Here is a 19,961-nt window from a genome sequence, read left to right on the forward strand (position 1 = left end):
TAGTCCCATGAAATGTTTCCGTATTCTTTGTATGACTCAAAGCTCACGGTTAGAACATATAAGTTAGCTTACATCGTCTCCGCAGGAACAGATTGCCAAGCTAATGAAAAACTCCCACAGCAGTCTAGATTAACTTCTTCCAGGGTTTTCTGGAAGTCAAGTCCTCAATTGCTTTTCTGCCGCTGGCACTCTATCTCCTTTTTTTCCTCTCTCTATTTCCTTCCCTCTTTTTTTCTTGCTTTCACCTGTAGAGTAGCTGCAGCTGTCTCCAAGGGGGGAAAAAAGCTTATTGAGTCAATTGAAGCAAAAAGGAAATTAACAACTACTGGCTGGCTGGTTTTATTGTTTTGTTTGGAGACAAATGCAACTCTATCCTTGCTGGAGAAGGTGAGAGAGTGCTTTTCCCAAGCGCTCTCTGAATTGCTTTGTGTTTTTATACATGTGCTGGTTCCCTTGTAAAGTGATCTCTATATCTCTAATGGCTGACATTTCTTTTGATGCAACCCAGAGGTCAGACAGTCTTTGGAAGAACTTTAAAAGGAGCAATTTAGAATCAATTTGACCGCACACAAAATCTGGATGTAATTCAAATGCTTTAGGGACAAGATAGAGATGGAAAGTAACCATTCTGACCCATCATACACTGAATATCACTCATCACTCTCAACTGAATTAGTCAAGGGCAGACAGCCCATCCAGAGCACAGACATTTCAGACTAATATGAACAGTTGGGTTGACAAGCATTGTAAGAGCAGAGCTGATGGACTGCAACAAAAACAAAAAAAGCCATATAAGCAGCTAAATACCACACAAATAAGTACCAGTAAGGGGCCAGGTTTTAAATAATTATTTTAGGGGGGAAAGGGGGGGGACCATCCAAACCTACCTGTTCCTTGGCAGCAAAAAACAGTAACAAACGTTTGCGATAGCTAACAAAGACTCTTTTATATAGCTGTGGAGGACCTTGGCCAACTCTTGTTTCAGAATTATTTTAATTCATCCACAATGGAGGGTCTCCAAGCATGAGCAGCGTGTTTAAGGTCATGCTAAAGCATTTCAATCCGGTCGTTAAGCCTGACGTCACTAGCCGTCTCTGGGCCTAAACTCTGCTGCAGGTCCATATATCAAACGATCACTATGGCATTACTGAATTAATAAAATGATCAGCGTTCTGCTCTACCAGGTGTAACATTTGAGTTTAACATCCAGGCATCCATGAAAACGGAATTTATGACATTTAACGGAGTTAGAAGTTAGCAGGGAGTTAGCTCGCTAGCTTCTATCTAAATACAATATAGCATGTCCTGACTGCGGGGTTTTGGAAACAAATTAAAACGTACAGCTCTGCTATCACTTCCGACATAAATGAAGACAGAAAACTAAACAGCAGTGACGTTTGTAGGGTTACTGAAGTTTGGCTAGTTGGTATATAGTGATGTGCTACATGACCGCTAGCGACACAGCTATGTTAGCATAATATAAACAAGCTAACTTTTTTTCCACTCGATAAAAGTTAACGTGAGTGTTCTCGGTGGTCAGGAACAAATGTAATCGCATGGCAGGGTGCTGTAAAAGGACCAAACTTCAGCCAGGAGAACAACTGAGATAATCCGTCCACAATACGAGGTTAGTCATTCATATACTGCTGCATGGGCTGGGTTGTAGTTGCATCCTAAGGTTTTAAAAACTGAGCTTAAATAAATGATTAGCGGTAATAAAAGCCGAGGGAGGTCAACAGTGATCACTGACTGTTTTAGGAGCTTTTTGAGATCAAATAGAAGAAAATACATAACATTAAACATGTTAACAACACAAAAGCCATATTAAACGCAGACTACTTTAGACCCGGAAGTAGGATTCGTCACGTCATCACTTAACAACCGGATAGATTTTAAGCCCAGACTTTGACTAGACCACCCCAAACCTTGTGAATGACATGAATTGATGGTGGGACATTTACGGTGGGTAAAAAGCAGAATTCATGGTACCATCAATTATGACGCTCAAGCAGCAAAGCACCCTCAGGCCATCTCACTGCCACCACCATGTATGATGTGTTTTTATGGGTGAGGTAGTTGGGAACTTCTGTCTTGTCACTCTACCAAATGTTTTACCAGAAGTCTTGAGTCTTTTGGTAAATGTGTGATAAGGCTTTGTGTTTGTTTTGGTCAGCAATGGTTTTCTTATTGGAGCTCTTTGCCCAGGCTCTTTCTTATTGTTAAATCATGAACATAGACCTTAACTGAGGCAAGTGACGCCTGCGGTTCTTCAGATGTTGTTCTTTTGTGACCCACTGGATGAGTCATCGATGTGCTTTTGGGGTAATTTAGTAGGTCAGCCACTCCAGGGAAGGTTCACCACTGTTCCAAGTTTACTTCATTTGTAAATAACAGCTTTCACTGTTTGCTGGCATCCCAAAGCTTTAGAATTGGCATTGTAAGCGTTTTCAGACTGACAAATGTCAGTGACTTCATTTCTCAGTTGTTCTTCAGTATCTTTAGGTTGTTGCATGATGTGATGCTTTTGAGAAATTGAAGTTAATTAGTTTGAAAAAGATGACTTGAACAGGATCTTGCTTGCACTTGCTGAACAAAGCATAAAAAACTGGCCTTGAATAAAATTAAACCTGGGATCTTATATGGCACCTTCTGCCTTGATGACGATATAAAATTCTGTTGATTCAGGGTATTTTCTCACAATAGAGTCAAACCCCAGAGTACACTGTACATTACTGAAATATTCATCATTTACCAGCCCACCGCTGACATATTAATCAACATGTTTTTCATCAATATCCTTTATTCAGTGTCCCTTGTCATCACTGTCATCTTAACAAGAAGAGGCGTCAGCCTCAGGAAGGCTTATTCTCGGTCTAATTGAGTGAAGCCAGTTGAGTTCATTTGAGGCTAACCGCACTTTCTCACAATGAGGTTTTGATGAGCTCAAATCAATGGTGGGCAGGGGGGAGAGTGTTGCATGTAGTGCTCATTAATTCAATCTTCATGCATCCCAGATGCTCGAGTAAGAATAAAGAATAGGGAAGCTATTGATCTTTTTCTGGCATCTGGCCAGACAACACAGCATGTCTGCATTTTCCGTTCGAAAACGCCCCAAAATCACCTAATAATGACCCGTCTAAACAGTAAAGCATTTTTTTATTATCTCCACTCCTATGTGGCTCCAACTATTGGCTACAAACTAAAAGCCTTTTGCACTGAAATCATATGCATAACCCTGGGGACCAAGAGTATTCACATTATTTTACTATTTGGTTTAGAAATCTGGAAAATTGTTAGTGATCTAAAAGCAGCATGCAGATGAATTTGCAGGCACAAAGCCAAAGGGAGAAGGCACATGCACTTCTTTTTGTTAGCACTGCAGAGGAAAATACCACAGACAGTATACTTTATGAAGTGAATATTCATTACCTGGAGTTAATTAGCCTGGAAGTGTTTATGTCTTTTAGGCTGTTAAGGCCTTAGAATTGTCCCAACTAACTACAACAAAAGGGTATCCTTTTTGTTTCTTTCCAAACTGAGGCCATTTTTCTGTTGTTCCTCAAAGCTTTTCTTCCCAGGTCTTCACACATCTGCACAAGGCTATACCAGTGTGAAGAACTATTTAATTTACCGAGGGCCTTAATATAATATTTACATAAGCAGAGTCGAAGAGAAACCTTCCAAGCCCTAAGGTTATTAACAGCAATTATGCCTCATAAATCCATGCCCTTCCCTTGCCAAGTTTGCGTGCTAGATCACAGAGAAGATAGAGAGATTAAGAGTCAGCAACATCCACCCACTTACCAGCTTAAAAGAGGACAGTGTTACTGGGTGTATTCAGGCACATCAAAGTCTAGCTGTGCTATGAATGGGGTGATACATTGTCTGAGCGATGGGATGTGACAGCGCAGATACAGACTGTCACTGACATGCCTTCTATCCTGGATTACCAGTGAGTCAGCCTGTGAGGAGTTTGCTTCGAGGCTATGCCTCTGGAAGAGAGCCAAGCTAAAATAATGTGCACACCCACTAACTTCAATACCCCCATGACATACATCACTTTATGTTTATTAGCATTGGGTTTCATGCCTTGGAGAAAGCTCTTTTGCTCTTTCAACAGGTCTTTTTACATTAAAGAGTTTTCTTGAAGTGTGGAAGGGAGAGGGAGCACTTCTTAAGAACCTGGATGGCATCTTTCCGTTTGAAAAAAGTGAGTTGTAAAAATTGGTGACAAATTGAAGAAAAATACTAACAAAATGTGTTCTGCGGCACCATGTGCTGGCTTAACTATTACTCTATAAGTCTGTCGCACCCCAGTGGAATCTCATAATATGAAGATTATAGAATCAAGTCAACCAGGAATGTCAAACATAAGTCCCAGGGGCCAGTCTGGCAGAAGCTCCAATCTGTACCACTGCATGGCTTTAGACAATGTGAAGGAAGGCTTAAATGTTACACTTTTAACTGTATTTTCTTAAGTTTTACACATTTTGCTGCTTCTTTTAAAGAAAAATCCTTTGTTTATAATTGCAAGACAGTTTGGCAAATTACCGACCAGTTCCCTTCTTTCAATTTTAGACATTTATTTCTTGCAAGTTAAGTCCTGCTGACAGATTTTTTCCTTCAGGTTAGGATTTTATAGGATGTTTTACTTGCTAAAGCAACATCTCTTTATCATGTAGACAAACTGAGACATGTATTTGACTATGTACTTTTTTCTGATATTACGATATTCCTGGGATTAAATCTGTAGTTAAACATCTTTACACTGACAGAAAAGGGATTTTCACACGGTGATTTGTGTGATTTGGTACTATATAAATGAAATAAAGCGAACCGTATCGGTCCAGCCTACCTGAAGTCAAAGTTGACTCTGATTTCTGATGGAAATTTAATCTGGGAATTGTTTGGCATAGTTTTCACGATGTTTAACAAAGGGGTGTTATAAATATATTAAAAATATTTCACCATTTATCACAAATGTAAATCTCAAGAAAGAAAATGCACAATAAAAGTGCACAATAACTTTTACACAAAGGCAGGGAGAGCTTGACATGTTCACCTTTCTGCTCATATTCCTCACTTACAGTAAGAAGTGTTATGATTATTATTTCTATATTGATCTCTCCTTGTACTCCAACATCCTCTCAATAGTCTGAAAACAGACCTGCTAGGTTGATCGGTTAATGTGTTGGCCCCGTTATATACTGGCAGTCTGTCCGGGGTGTACCTGACCTTTTTACCATATGACAGCTGGAACAGGTTCCAGCCTCCCTGAGGTTAAGAAAATAAATGAAATTGTTTTGTGACCTCACGAAGCTATTTGATAAAAATATAGTTGTTAGCTTTAGTCTTTGTCAGTTTGGTCAAATTTGGTTTAAAAACCAACTAATCTGATGTGGTTTTTGTGTTTTATGCTTAATGAGGCTTTAGGAGGTCTACATATCTATTCCACAATATCTATTCAGAAGTTTAGGCATTTGAAGTGTGTAATGCTGATCTTTAAGTATTTATTATAAGCTGAATATCCACTGAGCCAAAAAAAACAAACAGATTTGAGTAGGTTTATCTGAGTGCATCCACACCTGATTACATGTAGCTGGTGGTTTATCGACACCCTGTTAAGAACAGTAAATGCGGAGGTAGCCTTTCCCCTGATAGCAAACCATGAGTCACTAATTCTGCTAGTGTAGATCTTTCTATGCTGCGAGTGTAAAGCCTTGAATTGAGAGCTGATGAATAGGCAGGGAAGGTTCTTATCAGGGGCAGCTGCAAGAGTCATTTATCAGTGCAGAATAATGGCAGCGAAAAGAGATGAGTGGGGCAGTCGGCCTATTGCTCCACAGCATAATAGGCCTACATATTCTCAGTGTCCTGGAATAACTCTGTATCTCCATCTTTGTCACTGCAGGCATTGTGCGCCACTTGCCAAACAGGTATCAAGAGTCAAGAATCTGCCATAAGGGAAAAAATGCTTCAAAACTCCAGAGACAGTCTGAAAAGGGTAATTTTTCATTTTGTATTGTGGTTGTGATGAAATAATGAACATTTTCTAAATTCTTGACAAGTTAGAGACAGTATCCGAATCACTGTCAGGCCATTTTAATGGTGAATTATAGTGTATATGCAGGGATTTATCATGGTGACACACTGATAACCTGGAGCTTTATTGTCTTTTGTGACACACTGAACAAAGAAAGACTTCACATACACAACTCCATACACTTACAGCACAATGAAACCGTGAATGCTAGCTTATAAATTCCACTGTGTGTACAGTAGTTGTGCTGTAATTACAATGGGAACTTGATTTAAAAAAATGGATTTGAGCAGCAGTCTATTTTCATGTTGAACATAAAAATAGCATCATATTCAATACAGACCATAAGTGCCAAACGTTAAAGACACAAAAAAATGTTTTAATATCTGCGTCCTTCAAATGCATATGTTGGGTTTTAAATATGATCCAAGCGTGTGGGTGTAAATACTCAAGAGAAGGACACGTTAAACTCTTGGGCCTTTTTCTTTTCCTTCCAAAGCAGCATTCCTTCTTTTGTTATTGGAACATGCTTCATGTGCTGGGTTACGTGCTGCACAGTTCTCTCTCATGTAAGGTATTTTACAACCTTAAGCTTCCAAATGGGGCGATGCCGAGGCGGTACGGCTACACTGATGCCTTATCATCATGTTAATTAATGTCCTTTGAGAAAATGCCAAACACTAGTGACTGATGAGCCAGCATTAAGCTGCTAGTCTAAATGAGTAAATTAATGTAGCCATACTGTAAGCATGCAGGTATTTCGTTAAGGCCTCGATGGTGTGCGTGTGCTAGAGAAAATTCACCTTGTAAATCTGTTTTTGTGCCACTCAGCATGCGCAGCGCTTGCCTGCATACTTCCTCTTATGAACTCTGCATTGCCAAGCAAGCAAAATAGCTTCTGATCTGCAAACTGACTGTCAGTCATACGTTATTGTTATTGTTCTTGTCGAGAACAAGACACGTTACCTCTAAAAATAAACTTCTGGATCATTTTTAATTGATTATGGTTATTGACAACTATCAGTGTGAGAGTTGAAACATGAGCTTGTACCTGTACAACTCTGGGTGCACCTGTAACCTCCTGAAGGAACAAGAGAAAGATGCTGCTTTGCTCTGTCTTAATTTGTCTAAACATACAATAATACAACAATATTGTATTTTACACTAGGTCACTTAACAAAACCTCCTTTGCCAGTTTATCTAAGCATAATTAATAAAGCCCTTATGCTAAAGCAAGGCAGCTTTGAAAGATCACTTACATGTTTGGGATCAAACTGCCATCTAGTCTGCTGTTCCAACGCTCACCAGAGGCCTGCAAGTGATCAAACCTGCAAGCATAGACAGTTATTTACAGGTAATGACTTAGAAGCATAAACTTACCCCAAACACACACGCACACACACACACACACACACACACACACACACACACACACACTCACACACGTCTCTTTGCAGAAACGATAACACACTGCAGTTGGATAATGGCTGCTAGCTGCTGCTGTCTGGGGGCCTGCTGCTTCATTGTTGCATTCTCAGCAGCTTGTGCACAGGCCCCCTCAGAGGAGCAGCCTGTCTAAAGGGGAGGGCTTTCAGACAGGCAGCAGTGGCAGGAGGACAGCGTGTTGTCTTCACAGCCAGAGCAACCATGTCCCCACTTTGTGTTTCAACAGGAGTCATTTGTAGTGAACTGTTTGCATAGCAGGGAGACAAGAAATGGCTCTGTCCTTGCTTAAACTCTGTCCTGTCTTCTCAGTATGTGGAGGCCAGTGTTGACTTTGTCACAGAAACAGAGCAAAGCTTTGCAGTAATGTTAATCGAGTCTCAGCAAGTTCATCAATTAATTATGCAGATAGTTCAGCACAGGATCATGAAGGCTGTCTGGGAATTGTAACATTCATTTGCAGCCCAGTATTTCTTTAAAATATTTACCACAAGTACAGATGTAAGTCTTTCTGTAAAATGAATATATTGTTAACACTGCAAAAGTACTTGAGCAGATGGTGTTGGAGATGATGACTCCAATTTAGTCATTTTTTATTTTCGTAAAATGCAAGGGGGAAAAACACGATTATCTCACGTCTTTTAAGATCTTTATATGCAAGAATAATAAATGGCCTACATTACCTGCAAGGTTGTCATCATTACACATATTAATACAAATGCAGCAATTTTAGATGCTTTGAGTAAGCAGAGCAAAGACGTCCTCTCTGATTATCAGTTACAGCACAAACAGAGACAAAGTGTGAAAGCTAATTCATCAGCTCCTGCTGTTTGTGCTGCTTCATATTTACCGTCTGCTGACACCAACTAAGCGAACAGTACATATAGTCTTTTTTTAGCCTGTAGACGAGACACTGCAAACCTGTACTAAGTAGGTGAGGCGAGACAGGTATGAATATAGTGTAACTATTTGCACGCTCAGGTTTATGGAACTGCACATGACTACAAATAGAGCTGATATATAAATGCAAATTAGTGACTAAAATGTAACCATCAAACTGGGATCCAAGAATCCACAGGGGTCCGTGATTTGTACTCGGGGGTCGTCAAAATATTTAGTACTTGATAATAGAAATGTGTGCCATTAAGTACATATTTTTAAGATGTTGGCCATTTCCACTAATAAAACAAATGTATCACTGAGCATAACTCTGATGATATATTATGATACAAATAGGTTCATTATCAGCTATGAACAAAGAATATTGCTCTTGTGATTATGTGATTATGACAAGTCTTAGAAAAACAAATAACTCCATGTGTTGTGTGAAAAAGCAAGTATAACCACCTCTGTAAAAGCAGTTTTGAAAGTTTGCTGGTCTGGGGCATTTCCACTAGGTATATGCCAACACAAATTCAATGCAAATTCATTGAAAGGTCAGACCTTGCGATGCTCAGAGAATATGCAAAAAATCCAACAGCTACAACTTAGTTAGCATGTTAAATATTAAAGTTCACAACAGCACAAAAAAACTGAATGAGTAAGGCTGGTTTGGAAGAGTGAGCTGGGGAAAGCCGCCTCACTAAAATTAGCATGATAGCACACAAAGTTCCCTCTTAACAAACCCCAAGACTTATGGTCCAATGAGCTTTGCACAAACCAAAACAAAGTGAAGATGTTTGGTCATAAGACACCATATTTGGCACAAACACCTCTTAACAACTGTGAAACCTGGTGTGAAACACGGTGTTGGAGGAATGATGATTTTGGCTTGTTTGCTTGTTTTGTAGCCACAGGACATGGTCACCTTGCACTCATTGAGCCAACGGTGAAGTCCTCTATATCAGCAGTCCCCAATGTTTTGGCATCAAGGACCATTCATGTCCGACAATATTTTCACGGACCGGCCTGTAAGGTGTTGCAGATAAATACAACAAAATAAAACCAGTACCGGTACAAAAAAAAGAAGATTTATCCATAACACGCGGGAATAGACCCAGGGAAACCGAGTTAACGATAAAAACGATTAAAAAATAACAATAAAAATGCTGAAAGCCATAAATTTCATACCCGAGCCTCAACTCTCGCGGCCCGGTACCAAATGACTCACGGACCCCGGCGAGTGGGGACCGCTGCTCTATATATCAAAGTATATAGAGTCAAATGGGAGGCCATCCGTCCGACAGCTAAAGTTTGGCTAAAATGTGTTCAAAATTTCTTCTAATTCTCTGTTTTCATGTGATTTAAATATATTTTGGTCTTATTTTTCAAGAATTTTAACAAATAGCTACAAATTGCAGGGTTTCGTCTGGCGTTTTCTTCCCCTGTGTCTGCCACAGGTCTACATGTGGGTATTACCTATATATTACAGCACATAAGGACACTGCTAATTCACTTTACTGCAGCTGTTTATATAGTCAGTAAATACCTGTCAATCATTACCTAAACTTTCTGTATCTGCAATCCATTTTTTGTTTATAGAGATACAAAATATGCTATGTGTAGACCTATAAACGCTGGAGTTGTAACAATGATCGTAATGTAACTAAAGCTTGGGCTAAGACCCTAAAAGCAACATTTGGGTATGTTTTTGTTGTCGCCCGCTACTGCAACAGACAAACTTGTTGTTTTTTTTAATTTAGCAAGACACATTATTTGCTATCTCAGGGTGGCAAGATAATTAATATGTGATCACAAGGGAAGAGCTTGTTATCTGCAGATAACAAGATAATGAAGTTGTGATTGTTAGATAACAGGGTTGGGAGAATCTGTGCAAGCACGGCAGCACTTGGCTTCGGCAGTTTTGAAAGGTTTCTTATAATTATGTTGTTTACAAAAGAGAACAATGGATGAAAGCAGATTTAAAAGAAGATCTTTGAGTTCAAAACAGACAGTTGGAGCTAAGATCATACCACGTATAACATGTGTAGTGTTCAATCACAATAGTTTGAAAGGGTTTGCAAGCAGCTGTTAAAAAAAAACACTCCTGCAGGAGTGTCTGTGAATAATGCCTGCAGCACACAGGTTAAGTAGTCTTCTGTAGCTTGTTAACTCTGAAGAAGTGTGGGCCAAATGTTGCAGTTGCTGTGGTGTTTTGCACAGCTCTGCATATCAAGAAGGCAGGTCAGCCGATCTGTTTTGTCTGTTATTTATCTCAGAAAGATGACTCACATGTGTGTACACTCCTCAATGGCTGCGAGCTATATAACCATGTTATGCTGGGTGGATTATGCATCTGTATCAGGGGCGGTTGCACAGCTCCTAAGAGAAAATCTATCATCTATTCAGATTTTGGAGGCTGACAGGAAGATTCAAGAGCTTTTAATTTTGAAACAAGTTGCACAATAAGTTCATCCCATTGAAACATTTGACATATTTGAACATGCACTTACAACTTTGAAACATTGTTACAGAAAAGGGTGATATCCACCTAAAACTGACACCTTAAATAGACATCTTGTCGTCATTTTTATCAGAGAAATAATAATGGATCTCTCACTGCGATACATCACCTTGTGCCCCTGATAAGAACACTCTTGATTGGGCTGAAGCCATCGTATCTGCTGATTCTGGGCTGTTTGATTTTTTTAATTCTGCTGGATCTTAGCTAAGCATTTCATAAAGTATCACATATTTTATATATATTAAATATTATCTTCATGTTATTTGTGTTGCTATCTCAGATACTCTTTTACAGTTTTTAGTGAACTGAATCGTCTTATACGACATCACATTCAGGGACCTCCAGGTATTGTACCTCACAGACCCTGAGCTTGTACTTTTACTATTTTTAATTTTATTCATTTTTTTTATATTAACCTTTGTCCTATATTGTTTTAAATACATTTCCAATGCTGCTATATTTATATTAGCCTGATGATGCTTCTGCAGCTGTCACAAGTTTGTAGCTCCTTGTCCTAAATCTAAGCCAGGATTTCAGTTCTTGTCCATCAAAATACAAAACAAGCTTCTTTGAAGAATGCGCTGAACTACTATCATCTGTGTGTTGACTTTAACAACATTATTAGTGGCTGTTTAAATATATACACTGATAAATGCAATAATAGCAATGACAAAGAACCTTTGTGTTCACGTAAAAAGGGACATATCCTAGATGTAATTATTTCCAAAAGCATGCACAGCCTAGGGATGTTCACTCTGACCATTTCTGTCTTATTTAAAACAGCCATCTCTGCAAAAGAATCAAAACTGGTGTATTAGGAAAGTACTTTATTAATGAAAATACACACACCACCTCTGTCTACAAATCCTACTAGGCCATGTTGAGCGCTTTAATATTACTGTTGCTAATGTTATTGGTTCCGTGAAGATACAATATTTCTAATAAGATGCAAAAACCATCATGGAGGGATGTCACAGTGGTAAAATTGCAAGAGTGTGCAGACAAAACAGAAAAACAGGTTGACTATGACATTTATAAAAAGAGACTTTGTATTTTTAATCTTGAACAAAAACAGGCAAGACAGATATTTTTTTCTCTGAGATTATTAATAAAAGCAGTGATAATGTGAACACAACATTGCCTGTCATCAACAGACTGACAAATCCCCCTGCATCACTCTCCCCACAAAGCGTTATTGTTATCCAGTAACTCATGAAATGATTTTCATCCTTCTTTTCCCAAAAAGTCAAGAAAATAAGGGAAATCATTGGTAATCATAATAACATGAAAGCCCTGAGCCTTCAGATACTGTTACCAGTCTGACAAATTTCAACCACTAGACTCTGCAGCTTTAACAGGAATTGTTCAACACATGACATCCCCTGTTTGCTGCTTGGATACTTTGCTGTTTTCACCTTCATAGCAGCAGATGTGCTTCACATAATTAATAGCTCTCTCTGGTCAGGCATTTTCCCAAGAGGTTCTAAAACAGCAGAAATCAAATTCTTAAGAAGGCTTAATGTAGATGCCTCACTAATGAACAACTACAGGACAATATCAAAGGTGCTCAGTTTCCCTTGCTATGCATAATACCACTGTATATATTCAGATGACAACAATGGATGTTTTTAAACATTTAACAAGAGAATGATATGTAAATGTAACAATGAGCAAGATAGATACATAGATATATAGATTTAAGGGACATTAGGGTAATTAATTACACTGCTCATAACATTACTTTCTCATTTTTCTCAAAGACCTGAAAAGTATTGTCACATAGCTATTAGCTAACAATCTAAACCTTACGCCAGCGGTCCCCAACCCAGCGGGCCTCGTTCCAGTACCGGTCCGTGAGTCGTTTGGTACCGGGCCGCGAGAGTTGAGGCTCAGGTGTGAAATGTTTGGTTTTCAGGGTTTTTATCGGTTGTCAGTGTTATTTTGTTATCGTTTTTATCGTTAACTCCGTTTTCCTGGGTCTTTTCACGTGTGTTATGAATAAATCTTCTTTTTTTCGGTACCGGTACTAGTTTTATTTTGTTGTATTTATCCGCGACACCTTAAAGGCCGGTCCGTGAAAATATTGTCGGGCATAAACCGGTCCGTGGCGCAAAAAAGGTTGGGGACCGCTGCCTTAGGCTACCGATCTTTCTCTTCGTAACTAGATTTGAACACAAAAGCAAACGCACAAGGCAAAAATGAAAACTAGCTCAAAGAGACTTCAAAGCGATCACAACAGTGATTCTACTTTAGAAACATGAGCAGAGAGAAACCGAGGCAACACCACTGACGGCTCATCACTGCTTTTGTTACCTGTTGAATATCAGGTTCTAAAGCTAAGGCGCACACTTAGCTTTAACATCACTCTGGGTTCTTGGTTAGCTTTGTGTTAGCATGATATCTTTGCACATGCTAACACAAAGCTAGCCAAAATTGTGTCAACAATATAAAGCTGTTGTTTTTGTTTTTACTGTCAGGGTCTTGTCTATTTACGCAATAAAAATAAAACTACTGTCCATATCAGTCAGACAGCTACGGTTCTTTCAGAATTTTCCTGAACTTTCGTGAATTTTAACAAACACTAAAAAGGCTGAGCGCCTTACTCCAACACACTAATTTACAAAGCACCAAATGGCCTGGGCCTAGTTCCATTTCAAATCTACTTGTGCTTTACAAAACATCCAAAAGTCTCAAATCAACAGGTCTTCTATGTGGCCCCAGAATTAAAAAAAACAATGTGAAGCAAGTCTTTAGTTTTTCTGGTTCTCACCTCTGCAACAAACTTCCTGAACACCAGCTATAACCGCCGCTTTGTTTACTTGAATCTTTATTATTTGAAGTGGCTTATCAGTAAACCATTTCTGCAGCCTCCTCTTAAGCTTTTGTTTGTATTCATTTCTAGAGTGCGGTTCCCCGTGTTCACATATGGTCTAAAGATTAGTCATTACAGATCAGTGTAAAACAGTTGTCTATAGAGGACTGCATCCTCCCACAGTTTTACCACTATTTTGACAATGTTTTCACAAAGCTTGTGTCATGGACGACCTGCGTTTGCAGTGACAATCACATCTACGATAAAAATTATCATGACAGATACTGTATACATACATATGTGACAAGATGAAGAACAACTTATTTCTAATTGTTGCTGTTATATTTTTAGGATTGCTTTTTCATGTTGTATATAATGATGTTTCAAATGTCACTTTCTATCAGTAAAGCACTCTGAATTACCTTGTGACTGAATATTGCTGATTGATTGATTTAACTTGACTTATCACCGATTCTTTAAAGTGAACTTTTGTCTGTGTTTGAGCTTCATCATGTTAGAAATCAACACTAAAAGGAAAATTAGTAGCCATTTGTTAAAATCTGATGAGAGGGGATCGGTGACTGGGTGTTAGTATGTGATAAACTGGGAATGAGTGCTTGCAAAACGATTTTGCAAAAGGAAGAAACTGCTGATTCTAGAAGTTTGCCTGTTTGTCTTTGTAAGGCGATAAGAATAGTACACTGATGAGATGTTTGCAAATGACTACAGACTATCATTCAGAGACCAGACAGCTTCGACCATAACAGGCCTTCAACGCTGAATCGCTAAAAGCTTCACATGAATAGAATTTGAAAACTAAAGTACAAACAGAAAAACAAGTGTCTGCATCCATTTTCAACACAGTTCAATAAAACCATTAACCATAAAACATTTCCAGATACTGTCTTTTAGTCCACAAAGTTCAAGCAAATGTTTGTGTGCAGTTTTTTTATCCTCACTGACTGACGTTTCTACTCCTGATTTCAATCTGAATGTTTTTCTTGTTTGGTTGGGTTTTTTTTTTTTGTTTCATTTTTTACAATCTCTGTTTCATCTTTTTAACACCTTAAGTTTTATAATCAAAGGCTTTGCAAATAAAATTATAAGATGCATCGAGGTGGATAAGAATAAGGGAAAATCTAAGATAAGTGTGTGAATGTGTGTGTGAATGGGTGAATGACTGAATGTAGTGTGAAGCGCTTTGGGGTCCTTAGGGACTAGAAAAGCGCTATACAAATGCAGGCCATTTTTACCATAAAGACTGTTATTCACTCTTTACCCTTTACCTCTTTACATCATGCAAGCACACATATCTGCAGCTATATTTATCTTGAACATGAAAGTGCTTTGCATGATATCTGCCTATCTACAGATCTGTGTGGGGTTTTTTTGTTCGAGCAAAGGAGCAACTCGGTTAGCTAGTGTTCAGGTCATCGAGAATGACTGATGTCTCCAATCCTCACTGTTGCTTGCAGCCTTGAAGCGCTTTGATTAATCATCTCAGTTATTATTCTTATTACTATTATCACCACTCATTGCTCTGCCTCAGCTGAGGAAAATTCCTTGTGGATTTTCTCTGTCATTCACTGTTCAGAAGTCCAGCTGTCTACAGTGGTTTGCTGAGGCTTTTACTCCTTCCATTACAGGTCACTGACAGAAAGAGGCTCTAAAGGTTCTGTGCTATGCCTTTCCTTTGGAAAACATGCATTTGTACATAATTTCACATGAATATTTGATCATGTATCATATCTTTGGAAGCCCATTTTATAATGAAGAGTCATGACAATAAAGTCAATGAATATTAAAATAAAAGAGGGGAACTATCATATATTCTCTTGACCTCCTCAGTTTCTTCCCCCTGTCTCACTAGTGCCGTTTCAAAGTGACCCATTTCTCTCTGCAGTCTGAGCTTGTCTCTGTGAAGTCCTGTGAATATACAGCAGTGTATGAATAAAGACACGGAAGATAAGGAAGCGCTCTTTCTCAGACACTCTGAGGGCTTATCTCGAAACTACAAAATGACCAAACTCTGGACCGCTCTCCCTCAATTTCTCTGTGTGTCATTAAAGCGCTTTATTCAATTTGGGGCTAATATTCTTTGAGAGTTCATAAATTTTGCGCTGAAATTGTGGTTTTATTGTCCATAGAATCTCATCTAGGTTTCCAGAAGGATTTAAATGTCACAGTTTAATGTGAAACTTTCTTTTTTATCTGCTCCCTGCAAAGACTTTGCTTGTGTCAAAATGTGTTTGTTGCAGGTTGAACACCGGGGTCAAGAAAGGATATCATGTAAAAAACAATAATTCCTCAGGGATTATGTACTTACACATTAGCATATATTAGCATATATATATATACATACATACATACATACATACATACATACATACATACATATAAGGGTACACACAAATGTACATGTAAATGGAAGAACAAAGGACGCACACATACTTCAGACCACATTTCTGGAGAACCAATCAAGTCTGAGAAAATGGAAATGAAAATACGGAGAAACTGAATGTAATTTAAAGCAAAACAAACGTTTCAATATAGCTTGCATTTCTATTTCTACTTCATTGTTATTGCTTTAACAACTGAGTGTGCTATACAGTAGGCGTAGTCTAATGGTTATACATAAGAGCGGATGCTGTGGAACTTTTTTAGGCTAATTCATTGTTGAAATCATATCATCCTCAGTCAAACAGCCACATACTGCACCATGTTCCATCCGTGCATCTGCAGTTTCAGTTTCAGCAACACTGTGTGAATCTGTGGATGCTTTGCTTTGGACTTTTTTGCTCTGGTTGTGGTTCCAGAACTGAGAATCCCAAGTACTGATCATTTTCGCCTCTTTCTTCTTTTCACATCTTTGTTATTTTCTTTCGTAAGCATAAAGTCTTTTCACTCTTCATATTTACACACCCCTTTGCATTTAATCCTTAGTTATTAACAAACTCTCGTCCCGTCTCCCTCCCTTCACCCACAGATTCTGGTTCTGCCAAACACTTCTTCCTGTCAAAAGGGAGTTTTTCTATCCCACTGTTTTTACCTGGTAATATAAAGCCCCTTGAGGCAGTTGGTGTTGTTATTTGGAATTATGTAAATAAATTAATTGACCTTAACTAAATTAAGTTGAGTAACTGTTGTGCAAACAGCCTGACTGAGTTTTACCAGTCGATATATGTTTCCACTCCCATCAACAGGCACAAGCTTTCAGTAGTGACTGAATAAGATAATGGATACAGGTGGCAAAAATGAGGTTCCTCCAAAAGGTGTATGGGAACACATTTATGGGCTAACAATAGGCCTGTTTCTCCTCCACAACATAAGAAGCCACTTGAAGTGGCTCTACAAGGACAGCTTCTAGGTGAGGTGTTTGGGACATGTCTAACTAGGAGGAGGTACCAGTGTAGACCCAGGGGAGCTGGTGCAGGTGGCTGTGGAGAAGTCCTGTAGCTCTGGGCGTCTCTGCTTATACTGCTGCACCCACAACCCAGTCCCGCATAAGCGGCTGAAAATGCTTAGCATGACTGAGAAATTAATTTCTTTCTGATATAGTTATAAAATAAGTTCATGAGTACATATGTTTTAACTTAAATACATATGCACATTTTTGCACACACAGTGTTATTCATAAATCTACACCCAGTTTTATGCATCTGGCTCCCGATGGCCATTACCCAGCTCCTAGTCAAATAAACCCTGTGTGTTTGCCAGAGTCCTCATTTAACCCTGATTAACGCAGCCCCCAGCAGGCGCGCACCACTTCATAATTCCCCTTTCTTCTCGTTTCAGTGGTTACAGGACAGGCCCGGTGTCACTGTGGGGTTTAAAGGAGGTCACGTGATCATGAAAACGCTGCACACCTCTCACCACACCAATTACGCCATGCGAAGGAATGAATGATGAAGCCCGTCAGGAGCTCTTGCTGAGAGCAAGAACGCATGAGAAAAGCTGTGAGAGAGACACATGCCTTAGCACTGCATGTTTTAAGCACATGTTCCCTTTTTGCAGTAGATTAAGAGCAGGTTGGTCAGGCGGCCCGTCTGCATTTTAATGGATCTCGAGGTGATGTTTTATACAGCTCATACACAATAGGCCCAGTGTGGCTTTACTACGCCCACAGGCAGCTATTTTTCAGCAGCAGTGTTACTCTGTACTGTGTACATTAGGAGAGTGTGTGCTACAGGATTAAAATAAGAGCATTGTGGTCACTCCTGCTACATTTGTATATATAATGCTATGTTGCCATTGTGGTATAGAAAATACCACACTGGGATGTTACTCAACCACAGAAGCGGTTGAGTAGTTGGACCGTGTACAATAAAAACTTCTCCACTGCAATTTTTGCTGTTTTTATTTCATGTTAACATCTTTTCAGTCTTAGAGACACTATTCGAGTTATTTCGCAGCGCGAATGATCCGGCACAAGAATACCTTAAAGTAAAGGTGTGTTTTTTTCTTCCCGAGGTAAAGGAAAATGGGGGGGGAAGGAACTGGAGGTGGGCTTAATGAACACTGATGAACACTGGACCAATGAGGGGGGGAAATAGTGTCACTGTTCAGCCACATTCTCAGGCACGTGTCAGTCTGCCGTTTCCAGTCCAAATAATTAAATATCCAAATCAGAAGTCCTTTGGTGTTTAAGGAGCCAACACAAAGTGAGCGACATAAGAGGGAAGCACACATCAACACTTGTTAGTAATGTGTCATTTATGCGTAGGGGTTATGCTTCTAACTGCCACTTTTGTCAGTTAGAAAATGGGCTGACTCGACTAGTTTAAGACTTTTAAACAATGGTGACGTGGCATTTCAGCTGAGTGAGCTTACGTCGGGTATGGGGACTAAAACACAAGAGGCATGAAAGCATATATGTATATATATATATATTATCTGATTATCTTTTCATTAGAGCGTGGGATATATTGGAGAGCAAGTGAACATTTGCAGGACAAAATAAGCAAGCATAAGGATCTGAACAAGTTTTACAAGGACCATTGTCGCGGCTTGACGACTGAGTCAGATATTCTTCAAAACTGCAGCTTTTGTGAGGTGTGGTCGGTCTACAGTGGTCAGTATCTATCAAAAATAATTCAGAGAAAGAACAGGGGTCATGGGTGGCCAAGGCTTATAGATACAAGTGGGGAGCTAAGGCTGGCCCATGTGGTAAGGCAAGCTCAGCTCAAACTGCTGAAAATCCAAATACACATGTGCATCATAGCTCGTTGTGTATGTTCAATATAATGCCGACTCCCTAACCTGCTAAGAGAACATGGAAAACATACTTTGGGCTAAATAGTTTATTGGCGTATTAGCATTGTGATTTTGAGTAGTAAACTTAAAACAACTCACCATCGATGGGTAATTAGGACTGGAATATTTCATAAAGTTCCTACACAGCGTTAACTTTGAGGAAGTGTCAGGAAAAGCAAACATACTTGGAGTTGCATTAAACAATATGGCATTTTCAACACATCCAGCCTGGTAATAAAACAGCTGTCGCTCAACATTATTATACTTTGTTCTATTTACACCCCTGTAAAGTAGCCATTCATTGTTCTTACAAGGGCACTTTGTTTTGTTTGTGTTCATTGATTAAAGGAGCTTGAATTTCTAGTAACGCGAGCATCCAGTTTCTAGTGTGTAATGTACTGTTGCATTCTTTATTGGACTCTACATCAGTATAAAGCTGACGTAAAGAAAACTGATTTAATGTTTTTCTTCCACTGACAAAACTACACAGTGTCAACTTGGGCAGCGAAGAAACACAATTGCTTTTTGAATCCCGCTGTAGCCAGTGTGCCAGCTTGGAGACTTCATCTGATGACTTGTGACTGATGACTGTAGTAACTCTTTTATGAGAAGTAGTATATTATCAACGTGTTGAATCCAGAAGTGTCAACAGACAAATCTCTGCAGCAATCTGCTGCCCACAAGTCTCTCTAAAGACCGTATCTCACCGTTAGCACAGAATGAAGGATGAGTAGAGAGGCAGTGCTCACTTTACTTTAAGAGCCAAATGCACAACATTACTTTCCATCCTAGTAAATAAGATTTCATTCTAATTTTGTGGTTACACAGCAGCAACAACAACAACTGTAAACACTTTCCTTGTTGCTGCCGTTCCTCACGTATGACCTTTGTATCCAACAAGGTACAAGTAAAGCACCTGATAATACGACAGTATCGATTTGTGTAAAATGCTGGATAGAGAGCAAAGGTGCCCTAAGAATGGCTCAGGGCTTCATACTTGATTCTGGCTC

General features: G+C 39.2%; 1 protein-coding gene and 1 long non-coding RNA gene across 2 annotated transcripts in view; one reads left to right on the forward strand and one right to left on the reverse strand.

Moving 5' to 3' along the window:
- galnt9 (polypeptide N-acetylgalactosaminyltransferase 9) overlaps nt 1-19,961 on the reverse strand; it is a 344,527-nt gene that overhangs the window by 254,947 nt on the left and 69,619 nt on the right. The window lies entirely within an intron of this gene.
- On the forward strand, nt 1,164-17,914 carry LOC309718475. The gene is made up of 4 exons (XR_014279983.1): nt 1,164-1,627; nt 4,121-4,210; nt 5,912-6,004; nt 17,494-17,914. It is a non-coding gene; the product is annotated as an uncharacterized lncRNA (long non-coding RNA).

The sequence above is a fragment of the Aulonocara stuartgranti genome (genome assembly GCF_965226115.1).
Source record: "Aulonocara stuartgranti genome assembly, chromosome: 12".
Classification (NCBI taxonomy): domain Eukaryota; kingdom Metazoa; phylum Chordata; class Actinopteri; order Cichliformes; family Cichlidae; genus Aulonocara; species Aulonocara stuartgranti.